The sequence below is a fragment of the Gadus macrocephalus genome, chromosome 2 (assembly GCF_031168955.1).
Source record: "Gadus macrocephalus chromosome 2, ASM3116895v1".
NCBI classification, from domain to species: Eukaryota; Metazoa; Chordata; class Actinopteri; order Gadiformes; family Gadidae; genus Gadus; species Gadus macrocephalus.
In genome coordinates this window covers 17207689-17224567 of record NC_082383.1, presented here as the reverse complement: position 1 = coordinate 17224567, position 16879 = coordinate 17207689, and the positions used below count along the sequence as shown (strand labels likewise).

At 43.5% G+C, this 16879-nt stretch overlaps 5 non-coding genes across 5 annotated transcripts; all 5 read left to right on the top strand.

Moving 5' to 3' along the window:
- Window positions 1–378: 378 nt before the first annotated feature.
- Window positions 379–461, top strand: trnal-cag (transfer RNA leucine (anticodon CAG)). The gene has a single exon. It is a non-coding gene; the product is annotated as a tRNA-Leu (tRNA).
- A 7242-nt stretch (window positions 462–7703) lies between these two features.
- Window positions 7704–7786, top strand: trnal-cag (transfer RNA leucine (anticodon CAG)). The gene has a single exon. It is a non-coding gene; the product is annotated as a tRNA-Leu (tRNA).
- Window positions 7787–12447: 4661 nt separating this feature from the next.
- Window positions 12448–12530, top strand: trnal-cag (transfer RNA leucine (anticodon CAG)). The gene has a single exon. It is a non-coding gene; the product is annotated as a tRNA-Leu (tRNA).
- A 2077-nt stretch (window positions 12531–14607) lies between these two features.
- Window positions 14608–14690, top strand: trnal-cag (transfer RNA leucine (anticodon CAG)). Its single transcript has one exon. It is a non-coding gene; the product is annotated as a tRNA-Leu (tRNA).
- A 781-nt stretch (window positions 14691–15471) lies between these two features.
- trnal-cag (transfer RNA leucine (anticodon CAG)) lies at window positions 15472–15554 on the top strand. The gene has a single exon. It is a non-coding gene; the product is annotated as a tRNA-Leu (tRNA).
- Window positions 15555–16879: the final 1325 nt, after the last annotated feature.

Here is a 16879-nt window from a genome sequence, read left to right as displayed (position 1 = left end):
GTGGGTTCGAATCCCACTTCTGACACTTCATTTGGATCTCTTTGATTGTGATTATCTGTTCAAACTTTGTAATATGGAGAACATTTGGAAAAGTTAAGGAGATTTAAACTCAAAGTGACTGGCTGGCTACGGTGGGGTGGTGGAAATTGTAAATGAGAGGGTTGTCTTTCTGTCTCAATCTGTGTGAGTGTGCTCGTGAACGTGCGTGTGTGTGCATTAGTTTATGTAAGTAGTGTAACCCATGTAACAATGGTAACGTTACAGCGCATGGTAGCTGGGGTTTATTATCGGTCCTTGTTTAACGGACATTTGAACATACGAGAGCAGTAACCATGATGGCGTTTTTTGTTGAATGATTCGAAGGGTCTGATAATATACGTCAGGATGGCCGAGCGGTCTAAGGCGCTGCGTTCAGGTCGCAGTCTCCGCTGGAGGCGTGGGTTCGAATCCCACTTCTGACATTATATTTGGATCTCGTTGATTGTTATTATCTGTTCAAACTATGTAATATGGAGAACATTTGGAAAAGGTAAGGAGGTTTAAACTCAAAGTGACTGGCTGGCTACTTTGGGGTAGTAGAAAGGGGAAATGAGACGGGTGTCTTTCTGTCTCAATCTTTGTGTGCACGTCCGTGTCTGTGCATTAGTTTATGTAAGTAGTGTAATCCATGTAACTATGGTAAGGTTACAGCACATGGTAGCTGGGGTTTATTATGGGTCCATGTTTTACGGACATTTGTACATACGAGAGCAGTAACCATGATGGCGTTTTGGGTTTATTGATTCGAAGGGTTTGTTAAAATACATCAGGATGGTCGAGCGGTCAAAGGCGCTGCGTTCAGGTCGTGGTCTACTCTAGAGTTGTGGGTTCGAATCCCACTTCTGACACTTCAATTTGATCTCTTAGATTGTGATTATCTGTTCAAACTTTGTAATATGGAGAACATTTGGAAAAGGTAAGGAGATTTAAACTCAAAGTGACTGGCTGGCTACTGTGGGGAAGTGGAAATTGTAAATGAGAGGGGTGTCTTTCTGTCTCAATCTGTGTGTGAGTGTGCTCGTGAACCTGCGTGTGTGCATTAGTTAATGTAAGTAGTGGAACCCATGTAACTATGGTAACGTTACAGCGCATGGTAGCTGGGGTTTATTATCGGTCCTTGTTTTACGGACATTTGAACATACGAGAGCAGTAACCATGATGGTGTGTTGTGTTTATTGATTCGTAGACTAGGTTAAAAAATGTCAGGATGGCCGAGCGGTCTAAGGCGCTGCGTTCAGGTCGCAGTCTCCTATGGAGGCGTGGGTTCGAATCCCACTTCTGACACTACAATTGGATCTCGTTGTTTGTGATTTTCAGTTCAAACTTTGTAATATGGAGAACATTTGGAAAAGGTAATGAGATTTAAACTCATAGTGACTGGCTGGCTGCGGTGGGGTAGTGTAAATGGGTAATGAGAGGGGTGTCTTTTTGTCTCAATCTGTGTGTGTGCACGTCCGTGTCTGTGCATTAGTTTATGTAAGTAGTGTAATCCATGTAACTATGGTAAGGTTACAGCGCATGGAAGCTGTGGTTTATAATCGGTCCATGTTTTACGGACATTTGAACATACCAGAGCAGTAACCATGATGGTGTGTTGTTTTTATAGTGTTGTCTGTTACAATACGTTAGGATGGCCGAGCGGTCTAAGGTGTTGCGTTCAGGTCGTAGTCTCCTCTGGAGGCGTGGGTTCGAATCCCACTTCTGACACTTCATTTGGATCTCTTTGATTGTGATTATCTGTTCAAACTTTGTAATATGGAGAACATTTGGAAAAGGTAAGGAGATTTAAACTCAATGTGACTGGCTGGCTACGGTGGGGTAGTGGAAATTGTAAATGAGAGGGTTGTCTTTCTGTCTCAATCTGTGTGTGAGTGTGCTCGTGAACGTGCGTGTGTGTGCATTAGTTTATGTAAGTAGTGTAACCCATGTAACAATGGTAACGTTACAGCGCATGGTAGCTGGGGTTTATTATCGGTCCTTGTTTTACGGACATTTGAACATACGAGAGCAGTAACCATGATGGCGTTTTTTGTTGAATGATTAGAAGGGTCTGATAAAATACGTCAGGATGGCCGAGCGGTCTAAGGCGCTGCGTTCAGGTCGCAGTCTCTTCTGGAGGCGTGGTTTCGAATCCCGCTTCTGACATTATATTTGGATCTCGTTGATTGTTATTATCTGTTCAAACTATGTAATATGGAGAACATTTGGAAAAGGTAAGGAGGTTTAAACTCAAAGTGACTGGCTGGCAACTTTTGGGTAGTAGAAAGGGGAAATGAGACGGGTGTCTTTCTGTCTCAATCTTTGTGTGCACGTCCGTGTCTGTGCATTAGTTTATGTGAGTAGTGTAATCCATGTAACTATGGTAAGGTTACAGCACATGGTAGCTGGGGTTTATTATGGGTCCATGTTTTACGGACATTTGTACATACGAGAGCAGTAACCATGATGGCGTTTTGGGTTTATTGATTCGAAGGGTTTGATGAAATACATCAGGATGGTCGAGCGGTCTAAGGCGCTGCGTTCAAGTCGTAGTCTACTCTGGAGGCGTGGGATCGAATCCCACTTCTGACACTTCATTTTGATCTCTTTGATTGTGATTATCTGTTCAAACTTTGTAATATGGAGAACATTTGGAAAAGGTAAGGAGATTTAAACTCAAAGTGACTGGCTGGCTACTGTGGGGAAGTGGAAATTGTAAATGAGAGGGGTGTCTTTCTGTCTCAATCTGTGTGTGAGTGTGCTCGTGAACCTGCGTGTGTGCATTAGTTAATGTAAGTAGTGGAACCCATGTAACTATGGTAACGTTACAGCGCATGGTAGCTGGGGTTTATTATCGGTCCTTGTTTTACGGACATTTGAACATACGAGAGCAGTAACCATGATGGTGTGTTGTGTTTATTGATTCGTAGACTAGGTTAAAAAATGTCAGGATGGCCGAGCGGTCTAAGGCGCTGCGTTCAGGTCGCAGTCTCCTATGGAGGCGTGGGTTCGAATCCCACTTCTGACACTACAATTGGATCTTGTTGTTTGTGATTTTCAGTTCAAACTTTGTAATATGGAGAACATTTGGAAAAGGTAATGAGATTTAAACTCATAGTGACTTGCTGGCTGCGGTGGGGTAGTGTAAATGGGTAATGAGAGGGGTGTCTTTTTGTCTCAATCTGTGTGTGTGCACGTCCGTGTCTGTGCATTAGTTTATGTAAGTAGTGTAATCCATGTAACTATGGTAAGGTTACAGCGCATGGAAGCTGTGGTTTATAATCGGTCCATGTTTTACGGACATTTGAACATACCAGAGCAGTAACCATGATGGTGTGTTGTTTTTATAGTGTTGTCTGTTACAATACGTTAGGATGGCCGAGCAGTCTAAGGTGTTGCGTTCAGGTCGTAGTCTCCTCTGGAGGCGTGGGTTCGAATCCCACTTCTGACACTTCATTTGGATCTCTTTGATTGTGATTATCTGTTCAAACTTTGTAATATGGAGAACATTTGGAAAAGGTAAGGAGATTTAAACTCAATGTGACTGGCTGGCTACGGTGGGGTAGTGGAAATTGTAAATGAGAGGGTTGTCTTTCTGTCTCAATCTGTGTGTGAGTGTGCTCGTGAACGTGCGTGTGTGTGCATTAGTTTATGTAAGTAGTGTAACCCATGTAACAATGGTAACGTTACAGCGCATGGTAGCTGGGGTTTATTATCGGTCCTTGTTTTACGGACATTTGAACATACGAGAGCAGTAACCATGATGGCGTTTTTTGTTGAATGATTCGAAGGGTCTGATGAAATACGTCAGGATGGCCGAGCGGTCTAAGGCGCTGCGTTCAGGTCGCAGTCTCTTCTGGAGGCGTGGGTTCGAATCCCGCTTCTGACATTATATTTGGATCTCGTTGATTGTTATTATCTGTTCAAACTATGTAATATGGAGAACATTTGGAAAAGGTAAGGAGGTTTAAACTCAAAGTGACTGGCTGGCTACTTTGGGGTAGTAGAAAGGGGAAATGAGACGGGTGTCTTTCTGTCTCAATCTTTGTGTGCACGTCCGTGTCTGTGCATTAGTTTATGTAAGTAGTGTAATCCATGTAACTATGGTAAGGTTACAGCACATGGTAGCTGGGGTTTATTATGGGTCCATGTTTTACGGACATTTGTACATACGAGAGCAGTAACCATGATGGCGTTTTGGGTTTATTGATTCGAAGGGTTTGATGCAATACATCAGGATGGTCGAGCGGTCTAAGGCGCTGCGTTCAAGTCGTAGTCTACTCTGGAGGCGTGGGATGGAATCCCACTTCTGACACTTCATTTTGATCTCTTTGATTGTGATTATCTGTTCAAACTTTGTAATATGGAGAACATTTGGAAAAGGTAAGGAGATTTAAACTCAAAGTGACTGGCTGGCTACTGTGGGGAAGTGGAAATTGTAAATGAGAGGGGTGTCTTTCTGTCTCAATCTGTGTGTGAGTGTGTGAGTGAACCTGCGTGTGTGCATTAGTTAATGTAAGTAGTGGAACCCATGTAACTATGGTAACGTTACAGCGCATGGTAGCTGGGGTTTATTATCGGTCCTTGTTTTACGGACATTTGAACATACGAGAGCAGTAACCATGATGGTGTGTTGTGTTTATTGATTCGTAGACAGGTTAAAAAACGTCAGGATGGCCGAGCGGTCTAAGGCGCTGCGATCAGGTCGCAGTCTCCTCTGGAGGCGTGGGTTAGAATCCCACTTCTGACACTACAATTGGATCTCGTTGTTTGTGATTTTCTGTTCAAACTTTGTAATATGGAGAACATTTGGAAAAGGTAATGAGATTTAAACTCAAAGTGACTGGCTGGCTGCGGTGGGGTAGTGTAAATGGGTAATGAGAGGGGTGTCTTTTTGTCTCAATCTGTGTGTGTGCACGTCCGTGTCTGTGCATTAGTTTATGTAAGTAGTGTAATCCATGTAACTATGGTAAGGTTACAGCGCATGGAAGCTGTGGTTTATAATCGGTCCATGTTTTACGGACATTTGAACATACCAGAGCAGTAACCATGATGGTGTGTTGTTTTTATTGATTCGTAGGGTCTGTTACAATACGTTAGGATGGCCGAGCGGTCTAAGGTGTTGCGTTCAGGTCGTAGTCTCCTCTGGAGGCGTGGGTTCGAATCCCACTTCTGACACTTCATTTGGATCTCTTTGATTGTGATTATCTGTTCAGACTTTGTAATATGGAGAACATTTGGAAAAGGTAAGGAGATTTAAACTCAAAGTGACTGGCTGGCTACGGTGGGGTAGTGGAAATTGTAAATGAGAGGGTTGTCTTTCTGTCTCAATCTGTGTGTGAGTGTGCTCGTGAACGTGCGTGTGTGTGCATTAGTTTATGTATGTAGTGTAACCCATGTAACAATGGTAACGTTACAGCGCATGGTAGCTGGGGTTTATTATCGGTCCTTGTTTTACGGACATTTGAACATACGAGAGCAGTAACCATGATGGCGTTTTTTGTTGAATGATTCGAAGGGTCTGATGAAATACGTCAGGATGGCCGAGCGGTCTAAGGCGCTGCGTTCAGGTCGCAGTCTCTTCTGGAGGTGTGGGTTCGAATCCCGCTTCTGACATTATATTTGGATCTCGTTGATTGTTATTATCTGTTCAAACTATGTAATATGGAGAACATTTGGAAAAGGTAAGGAGGTTTAAACTCAAAGTGACTGGCTGGCTACTTTGGGGTAGTAGAAAGGGGAAATGAGACGGGTGTCTTTCTGTCTCAATCTTTGTGTGCACGTCCGTGTCTGTGCATTAGTTTATGTAAGTAGTGTAATCCATGTAACTATGGTAAGGTTACAGCACATGGTAGCTGGGGTTTATTATGGGTCCATGTTTTACGGACATTTGTACATACGAGAGCAGTAACCATGATGGCGTTTTGGGTCTATTGATTCGAAGGGTTTGATGAAATACATCAGGATGGTCGAGCGGTCTAAGGCGCTGCGTTCAAGTCGTAGTCTACTCTGGAGGCGTGGGTTCGAATCCCACTTCTGACACTTCATTTTGATCTCTTTGATTGTGATTATCTGTTCAAACTTTGTAATATGGAGAACATTTGGAAAAGGTAAGGAGATTTAAACTCAAAGTGACTGGCTGGCTACTGTGGGGAAGTGGAAATTGTAAATGAGAGGGGTGTCTTTCTGTCTCAATCTGTGTGTGAGTGTGTGAGTGAACCTGCGTGTGTGCATTAGTTAATGTAAGTAGTGGAACCCATGTAACTATGGTAACGTTTCAGCGCATGGTAGCTGGGGTTTATTATCGGTCCTTGTTTTACGGACATTTGAACATACGAGAGCAGTAACCATGATGGTGTGTTGTGTTTATTGATTCGTAGACAGGTTAAAAAACGTCAGGATGGCCGAGCGGTCTAAGGCGCTGCGTTCAGGTCGCAGTCTCCTATGGAGGCGTGGGTTCGAATCCCACTTCTGACACTACAATTGGATCTCGTTGTTTGTGATTTTCAGTTCAAACTTTGTAATATGGAGAACATTTGGAAAAGGTAATGAGATTTAAACTCAAAGTGACTGGCTGGCTGCGGTGGGGTAGTGTAAATGGGTAATGAGAGGGGTGTCTTTTTGTCTCAATCTGTGTGTGTGCACGTCCGTGTCTGTGCATTAGTTTATGTAAGTAGTGTAATCCATGTAACTATGGTAAGGTTACAGCGCATGGAAGCTGTGGTTTATAATCGGTCCATGTGTTACGGACATTTGAACATACCAGAGCAGTAACCATGATGGTGTGTTGTTTTTATTGATTCGTAGGGTCTGTTACATTACGTTAGGATGGCCGAGCGGTCTATGGTGTTGCGTTCAGGTCGTAGTCTCCTCTGGAGGCGTGGGTACGAATCCCACTTCTGACACTTCATTTGGATCTCTTTGATTGTGATTATCTGTTCAAACTTTGTAATATGGAGAACATTTGGAAAAGGTAAGGAGATTTAAACTCAATGTGACTGGCTGGCTACGGTGGGGTAGTGGAAATTGTAAATGAGAGGGTTGTCTTTCTGTCTCAATCTGTGTGTGAGTGTGCTCGTGAACGTGCGTGTGTGTGCATTAGTTTATGTAAGTAGTGTAACCCATGTAACAATGGTAACGTTACAGCGCATGGTAGCTGGGGTTTATTATCGGTCCTTGTTTTACGGACATTTGAACATACGAGAGCAGTAACCATGATGGCGTTTTTTGTTGAATGATTCGAAGGGTCTGCTGAAATACGTCAGGATGGCCGAGCGGTCTAAGGCGCTGCGTTCAGGTCGCAGTCTCTTCTGGAGGCGTGGGTTCGAATCCCGCTTCTGACATTATATTTGGATCTCGTTGATTGTTATTATCTGTTCAAACTATGTAATATGGAGAACATTTGGAAAAGGTAAGGAGGTTTAAACTCAAAGTGACTGGCTGGCTACTTTGGGGTAGTAGAAAGGGGAAATGAGACGGGTGTCTTTCTGTCTCAATCTTTGTGTGCACGTCCGTGTCTGTGCATTAGTTTATGTAAGTAGTGTAATCCATGTAACTATGGTAAGGTTACAGCACATGGTAGCTGGGGTTTATTATGGGTCCATGTTTTACGGACATTTGTACATACGAGAGCAGTAACCATGATGGTGTGTTGTGTTTATTGATTCGTAGACAGGTTAAAAAACGTCAGGATGGCCGAGCGGTCTAAGGCGCTGCGTTCAGGTCGCAGTCTCCTCTGGAGGCGTGGGTTCGAATCCCACTTCTGACACTTCATTTTGATCTCTTTGATTGTGATTATCTGTTCAAACTTTGTAATATGGAGAACATTTGGAAAAGGTAAGGAGATTTAAACTCAAAGTGACTGGCTGGCTACTGTGGGGAAGTGGAAATTGTAAATGAGAGGGGTGTCTTTCTGTCTCAATCTGTGTGTGAGTGTGCTCGTGAACCTGCGTGTGTGCATTAGTTAATGTAAGTAGTGGAACCCATGTAACTATGGTAACGTTACAGCGCATGGTAGCTGGGGTTTATTATCGGTCCTTGTTTTACGGACATTTGAACATACGAGAGCAGTAACCATGATGGTGTGTTGTGTTTATTGATTCGTAGACAGGTTAAAAAACGTCAGGATGGCCGAGCGGTCTAAGGCGCTGCGTTCAGGTCGCAGTCTCCTCTGGAGGCGTGGGTTAGAATCCCACTTCTGACACTACAATTGGATCTCGTTGTTTGTGATTTTCTGTTCAAACTTTGTAATATGGAGAACATTTGGAAAAGGTAATGAGATTTAAACTCAAAGTGACTGGCTGGCTGCGGTGGGGTAGTGTAAATGGGTAATGAGAGGGGTGTCTTTTTGTCTCAATCTGTGTGTGTGCACGTCCGTGTCTGTGCATTAGTTTATGTAAGTAGTGTAATCCATGTAACTATGGTAAGGTTACAGCGCATGGAAGCTGTGGTTTATAATCGGTCCATGTTTTACGGACATTTGAACATACCAGAGCAGTAACCATGATGGTGTGTTGTTTTTATTGATTCGTAGGGTCTGTTACAATACGTTAGGATGGCCGAGCGGTCTAAGGTGTTGCGTTCAGGTCGTAGTCTCCTCTGGAGGCGTGGGTTCGAATCCCACTTCTGACACTTCATTTGGATCTCTTTGATTGTGATTATCTGTTCAAACTTTGTAACATGGAGAACATTTGGAAAAGGTAAGGAGATTTAAACTCAAAGTGACTGGCTGGCTACGGTGGGGTAGTGGAAATTGTAAATGAGAGGGTTGTCTTTCTGTGTGTGAGTGTGCTCGTGAACGTGCGTGTGTGTGCATTAGTTTATGTAAGTAGTGGAACCCATGTAACTATGGTAACGTTACAGCGCATGGTAGCTGGGGTTTATTATCGGTCCATGTTTTACGGACATTTGAACATACCAGAGCAGTAACCATGATGGTGTGTTGTTTTTATTGATTCGTAGGGTCTGTTACAATACGTTAGGATGGCCGAGCGGTCTAAGGTGTTGCGTTCAGGTCGTAGTCTCCTCTGGAGGCGTGGGTTCGAATCCCACTTCTGACACTTCATTTGGATCTCTTTGATTGTGATTATCTGTTCAAACTTTGTAACATGGAGAACATTTGGAAAAGGTAAGGAGATTTAAACTCAAAGTGACTGGCTGGCTACTGTGGGGAAGTGGAAATTGTAAATGAGAGGGGTGTCTTTCTGTCTCAATCTGTGTGTGAGTGTGCTCGTGAACCTGCGTGTGTGCATTAGTTAATGTAAGTAGTGGAACCCATGTAACTATGGTAACGTTACAGCGCATGGTAGCTGGGGTTTATTATCGGTCCTTGTTTTACGGACATTTGAACATACGAGAGCAGTAACCATGATGGTGTGTTGTGTTTATTGATTCGTAGACAGGTTAAAAAACGTCAGGATGGCCGAGCGGTCTAAGGCGCTGCGTTCAGGTCGCAGTCTCCTCTGGAGGCGTGGGTTAGAATCCCACTTCTGACACTACAATTGGATCTCGTTGTTTGTGATTTTCTGTTCAAACTTTGTAATATGGAGAACATTTGGAAAAGGTAATGAGATTTAAACTCAAAGTGACTGGCTGGCTGCGGTGGGGTAGTGTAAATGGGTAATGAGAGGGGTGTCTTTTTGTCTCAATCTGTGTGTGTGCACGTCCGTGTCTGTGCATTAGTTTATGTAAGTAGTGTAATCCATGTAACTATGGTAAGGTTACAGCGCATGGAAGCTGTGGTTTATAATCGGTCCATGTTTTACGGACATTTGAACATACCAGAGCAGTAACCATGATGGTGTGTTGTTTTTATTGATTCGTAGGGTCTGTTACAATACGTTAGGATGGCCGAGCGGTCTAAGGTGTTGCGTTCAGGTCGTAGTCTCCTCTGGAGGCGTGGGTTCGAATCCAACTTCTGACACTTCATTTGGATCTCTTTGATTGTGATTATCTGTTCAAACTTTGTAACATGGAGAACATTTGGAAAAGGTAAGGAGATTTAAACTCAAAGTGACTGGCTGGCTACGGTGGGGTAGTGGAAATTGTAAATGAGAGGGTTGTCTTTCTGTCTCAATCTGTGTGTGAGTGTGCTCGTGAACGTGCGTGTGTGTGCATTAGTTTATGTAAGTAGTGTAACCCATGTAACAATGGTAACGTTACAGCGCATGGTAGCTGGGGTTTATTATCGGTCCTTGTTTTACGGACATTTGAACATACGAGAGCAGTAACCATGATGGCGTTTTTTGTTGAATGATTCGAAGGGTCTGATGAAATACGTCAGGATGGCCGAGCGGTCTAAGGCGCTGCGTTCAGGTCGCAGTCTCTTCTGGAGGCGTGGGTTCGAATCCCGCTTCTGACATTATATTTGGATCTCGTTGATTGTTATTATCTGTTCAAACTATGTAATATGGAGAACATTTGGAAAAGGTAAGGAGGTTTAAACTCAAAGTGACTGGCTGGCTACTTTGGGGTAGTAGAAAGGGGAAATGAGACGGGTGTCTTTCTGTCTCAATCTTTGTGTGCACGTCCGTGTCTGTGCATTAGTTTATGTAAGTAGTGTAATCCATGTAACTATGGTAAGGTTACAGCACATGGTAGCTGGGGTTTATTATGGGTCCATGTTTTACGGACATTTGTACATACGAGAGCAGTAACCATGATGGCGTTTTGGGTCTATTGATTCGAAGGGTTTGATGAAATACATCAGGATGGTCGAGCGGTCTAAGGCGCTGCGTTCAAGTCGTAGTCTACTCTGGAGGCGTGGGTTCGAATCCCACTTCTGACACTTCATTTTGATCTCTTTGATTGTGATTATCTGTTCAAACTTTGTAATATGGAGAACATTTGGAAAAGGTAAGGAGATTTAAACTCAAAGTGACTGGCTGGCTACTGTGGGGAAGTGGAAATTGTAAATGAGAGGGGTGTCTTTCTGTCTCAATCTGTGTGTGAGTGTGTGAGTGAACCTGCGTGTGTGCATTAGTTAATGTAAGTAGTGGAACCCATGTAACTATGGTAACGTTTCAGCGCATGGTAGCTGGGGTTTATTATCGGTCCTTGTTTTACGGACATTTGAACATACGAGAGCAGTAACCATGATGGTGTGTTGTGTTTATTGATTCGTAGACAGGTTAAAAAACGTCAGGATGGCCGAGCGGTCTAAGGCGCTGCGTTCAGGTCGCAGTCTCCTATGGAGGCGTGGGTTCGAATCCCACTTCTGACACTACAATTGGATCTCGTTGTTTGTGATTTTCAGTTCAAACTTTGTAATATGGAGAACATTTGGAAAAGGTAATGAGATTTAAACTCAAAGTGACTGGCTGGCTGCGGTGGGGTAGTGTAAATGGGTAATGAGAGGGGTGTCTTTTTGTCTCAATCTGTGTGTGTGCACGTCCGTGTCTGTGCATTAGTTTATGTAAGTAGTGTAATCCATGTAACTATGGTAAGGTTACAGCGCATGGAAGCTGTGGTTTATAATCGGTCCATGTGTTACGGACATTTGAACATACCAGAGCAGTAACCATGATGGTGTGTTGTTTTTATTGATTCGTAGGGTCTGTTACATTACGTTAGGATGGCCGAGCGGTCTATGGTGTTGCGTTCAGGTCGTAGTCTCCTCTGGAGGCGTGGGTACGAATCCCACTTCTGACACTTCATTTGGATCTCTTTGATTGTGATTATCTGTTCAAACTTTGTAATATGGAGAACATTTGGAAAAGGTAAGGAGATTTAAACTCAATGTGACTGGCTGGCTACGGTGGGGTAGTGGAAATTGTAAATGAGAGGGTTGTCTTTCTGTCTCAATCTGTGTGTGAGTGTGCTCGTGAACGTGCGTGTGTGTGCATTAGTTTATGTAAGTAGTGTAACCCATGTAACAATGGTAACGTTACAGCGCATGGTAGCTGGGGTTTATTATCGGTCCTTGTTTTACGGACATTTGAACATACGAGAGCAGTAACCATGATGGCGTTTTTTGTTGAATGATTCGAAGGGTCTGCTGAAATACGTCAGGATGGCCGAGCGGTCTAAGGCGCTGCGTTCAGGTCGCAGTCTCTTCTGGAGGCGTGGGTTCGAATCCCGCTTCTGACATTATATTTGGATCTCGTTGATTGTTATTATCTGTTCAAACTATGTAATATGGAGAACATTTGGAAAAGGTAAGGAGGTTTAAACTCAAAGTGACTGGCTGGCTACTTTGGGGTAGTAGAAAGGGGAAATGAGACGGGTGTCTTTCTGTCTCAATCTTTGTGTGCACGTCCGTGTCTGTGCATTAGTTTATGTAAGTAGTGTAATCCATGTAACTATGGTAAGGTTACAGCACATGGTAGCTGGGGTTTATTATGGGTCCATGTTTTACGGACATTTGTACATACGAGAGCAGTAACCATGATGGTGTGTTGTGTTTATTGATTCGTAGACAGGTTAAAAAACGTCAGGATGGCCGAGCGGTCTAAGGCGCTGCGTTCAGGTCGCAGTCTCCTCTGGAGGCGTGGGTTCGAATCCCACTTCTGACACTTCATTTTGATCTCTTTGATTGTGATTATCTGTTCAAACTTTGTAATATGGAGAACATTTGGAAAAGGTAAGGAGATTTAAACTCAAAGTGACTGGCTGGCTACTGTGGGGAAGTGGAAATTGTAAATGAGAGGGGTGTCTTTCTGTCTCAATCTGTGTGTGAGTGTGCTCGTGAACCTGCGTGTGTGCATTAGTTAATGTAAGTAGTGGAACCCATGTAACTATGGTAACGTTACAGCGCATGGTAGCTGGGGTTTATTATCGGTCCTTGTTTTACGGACATTTGAACATACGAGAGCAGTAACCATGATGGTGTGTTGTGTTTATTGATTCGTAGACAGGTTAAAAAACGTCAGGATGGCCGAGCGGTCTAAGGCGCTGCGTTCAGGTCGCAGTCTCCTCTGGAGGCGTGGGTTAGAATCCCACTTCTGACACTACAATTGGATCTCGTTGTTTGTGATTTTCTGTTCAAACTTTGTAATATGGAGAACATTTGGAAAAGGTAATGAGATTTAAACTCAAAGTGACTGGCTGGCTGCGGTGGGGTAGTGTAAATGGGTAATGAGAGGGGTGTCTTTTTGTCTCAATCTGTGTGTGTGCACGTCCGTGTCTGTGCATTAGTTTATGTAAGTAGTGTAATCCATGTAACTATGGTAAGGTTACAGCGCATGGAAGCTGTGGTTTATAATCGGTCCATGTTTTACGGACATTTGAACATACCAGAGCAGTAACCATGATGGTGTGTTGTTTTTATTGATTCGTAGGGTCTGTTACAATACGTTAGGATGGCCGAGCGGTCTAAGGTGTTGCGTTCAGGTCGTAGTCTCCTCTGGAGGCGTGGGTTCGAATCCCACTTCTGACACTTCATTTGGATCTCTTTGATTGTGATTATCTGTTCAAACTTTGTAACATGGAGAACATTTGGAAAAGGTAAGGAGATTTAAACTCAAAGTGACTGGCTGGCTACGGTGGGGTAGTGGAAATTGTAAATGAGAGGGTTGTCTTTCTGTGTGTGAGTGTGCTCGTGAACGTGCGTGTGTGTGCATTAGTTTATGTAAGTAGTGTAACCCATGTAACAATGGTAACGTTACAGCGCATGGTAGCTGGGGTTTATTATCGGTCCTTGTTTTACGGACATTTGAACATACGATAACATACGAGCAGTAACCATGATGGCGTTTTTTGTTGAATGATTCGAAGGGTCTGATGAAATACGTCAGGATGGCCGAGCGGTCTAAGGCGCTGCGTTCAGGTCGCAGTCTCTTCTGGAGGCGTGGGTTCGAATCCCACTTCTGACATTATATTTGGATCTCGTTGATTGTTATTATCTGTTCAAACTATGTAATATGGAGAACATTTGGAAAAGGTAAGGAGGTTTTAACTCAAAGTGACTGGCTGGCTACTTTGGGGTAGTAGAAAGGGGAAATGAGACGGTTGTCTTTCTGTCTCAATCTTTGTGTGCACGTCCGTGTCTGTGCATTAGTTTATGTAAGTAGTGTAATCCATGTAACTATGGTAAGGTTACAGCACATGGTAGCTGGGGTTTATTATGGGTCCATGTTTTACGGACATTTGTACATACGAGAGCAGTAACCATGATGGCGTTTTGGGTTTATTGATTCGAAGGGCTTGATGAAATACATCAGGATGGTCGAGCGGTCTAAGGCGCTGCGTTCAGGTCGTAGTCTACTCTGGAGGCGTGGGTTCGAATCCCACTTCTGACACTTCATTTTGATCTCTTTGATTGTGATTATCTGTTCAAACTTTGTAATATGGAGAACATTTGGAAAAGGTAAGGAGATTTAAACTCAAAGTGACTGGCTGGCTACTGTGGGGAAGTGGAAATTGTTAATGAGAGGGGTGTCTTTCTGTCTCAATCTGTGTGTGAGTGTGTGAGTGAACCTGCGTGTGTGCATTAGTTAATGTAAGTAGTGGAACCCATGTAACTATGGTAATGTTACAGCGCATGGTAGCTGGGGTTTATTATCGGTCCTTGTTTTACGGACATTTGAACATACGAGAGCAGTAACCATGATGGTGTGTTGTGTTTATTGATTCGTAGATAGGTTCAAAAACGTCAGGATGGCCGAGCGGTCTAAGGCGCTGTGTTCAGGTCGCAGTCTCCTCTGGAGGCGTGGGTTCGAATCCCACTTCTGACACTACAATTGGATATCGTTGTTTGTGATTTTCTGTTCAAACTTTGTAATATGGAGAACATTTGGAAAAGGTAATGAGATTTAAACTCAAAGTGACTGGCTGGCTACGGTGGGGTAGAGGAAATGGGTAATGAGAGGGGTGTCAATCTGTCTCAATCTGTGTGTGTGCACGTGCATGTGTGTGCATTAGTTCATGTAAGTAGTGTAATCCATGTAACTATGGTAAGGTTACAGAGCATGGTAGCTGGGGTTTATTATCGGTCCTTGTTTTACGAACATTTGAACATACGAGTGCAGTAACCATGATGGTGTGTTGCGTTGATTGATTCAAAGGGTCTGATACAATACGTCAGGATGGCCGAGCTGTCTAAGGCGCTGCGTTCAGGTCGCAGTCTCCTCTGGAGGCGTGGGTTCGAATCCCACTTCTGACACTTCATTTGGATCTCTTTGATTGTGATTATCTGTTCAAACTTTGTAATATGGAGAACATTTGGAAAAGTTAAGGAGATTTAAACTCAAAGTGACTGGCTGGCTACGGTGGGGTGGTGGAAATTGTAAATGAGAGGGTTGTCTTTCTGTCTCAATCTGTGTGAGTGTGCTCGTGAACGTGCGTGTGTGTGCATTAGTTTATGTAAGTAGTGTAACCCATGTAACAATGGTAACGTTACAGCGCATGGTAGCTGGGGTTTATTATCGGTCCTTGTTTAACGGACATTTGAACATACGAGAGCAGTAACCATGATGGCGTTTTTTGTTGAATGATTCGAAGGGTCTGATAATATACGTCAGGATGGCCGAGCGGTCTAAGGCGCTGCGTTCAGGTCGCAGTCTCCGCTGGAGGCGTGGGTTCGAATCCCACTTCTGACATTATATTTGGATCTCGTTGATTGTTATTATCTGTTCAAACTATGTAATATGGAGAACATTTGGAAAAGGTAAGGAGGTTTAAACTCAAAGTGACTGGCTGGCTACTTTGGGGTAGTAGAAAGGGGAAATGAGACGGGTGTCTTTCTGTCTCAATCTTTGTGTGCACGTCCGTGTCTGTGCATTAGTTTATGTAAGTAGTGTAATCCATGTAACTATGGTAAGGTTACAGCACATGGTAGCTGGGGTTTATTATGGGTCCATGTTTTACGGACATTTGTACATACGAGAGCAGTAACCATGATGGCGTTTTGGGTTTATTGATTCGAAGGGTTTGTGAAAATACATCAGGATGGTCGAGCGGTCTAAGGCGCTGCGTTCAGGTCGTGGTCTACTCTAGAGTTGTGGGTTCGAATCCCACTTCTGACACTTCAATTTGATCTCTTAGATTGTGATTATCTGTTCAAACTTTGTAATATGGAGAACATTTGGAAAAGGTAAGGAGATTTAAACTCAAAGTGACTGGCTGGCTACTGTGGGGAAGTGGAAATTGTAAATGAGAGGGGTGTCTTTCTGTCTCAATCTGTGTGTGAGTGTGCTCGTGAACCTGCGTGTGTGCATTAGTTAATGTAAGTAGTGGAACCCATGTAACTATGGTAACGTTACAGCGCATGGTAGCTGGGGTTTATTATCGGTCCTTGTTTTACGGACATTTGAACATACGAGAGCAGTAACCATGATGGTGTGTTGTGTTTATTGATTCGTAGACTAGGTTAAAAAATGTCAGGATGGCCGAGCGGTCTAAGGCGCTGCGTTCAGGTCGCAGTCTCCTATGGAGGCGTGGGTTCGAATCCCACTTCTGACACTACAATTGGATCTCGTTGTTTGTGATTTTCAGTTCAAACTTTGTAATATGGAGAACATTTGGAAAAGGTAATGAGATTTAAACTCATAGTGACTGGCTGGCTGCGGTGGGGTAGTGTAAATGGGTAATGAGAGGGGTGTCTTTTTGTCTCAATCTGTGTGTGTGCACGTCCGTGTCTGTGCATTAGTTTATGTAAGTAGTGTAATCCATGTAACTATGGTAAGGTTACAGCGCATGGAAGCTGTGGTTTATAATCGGTCCATGTTTTACGGACATTTGAACATACCAGAGCAGTAACCATGATGGTGTGTTGTTTTTATAGTGTTGTCTGTTACAATACGTTAGGATGGCCGAGCGGTCTAAGGTGTTGCGTTCAGGTCGTAGTCTCCTCTGGAGGCGTGGGTTCGAATCCCACTTCTGACACTTCATTTGGATCTCTTTGATTGTGATTATCTGTTCAAAC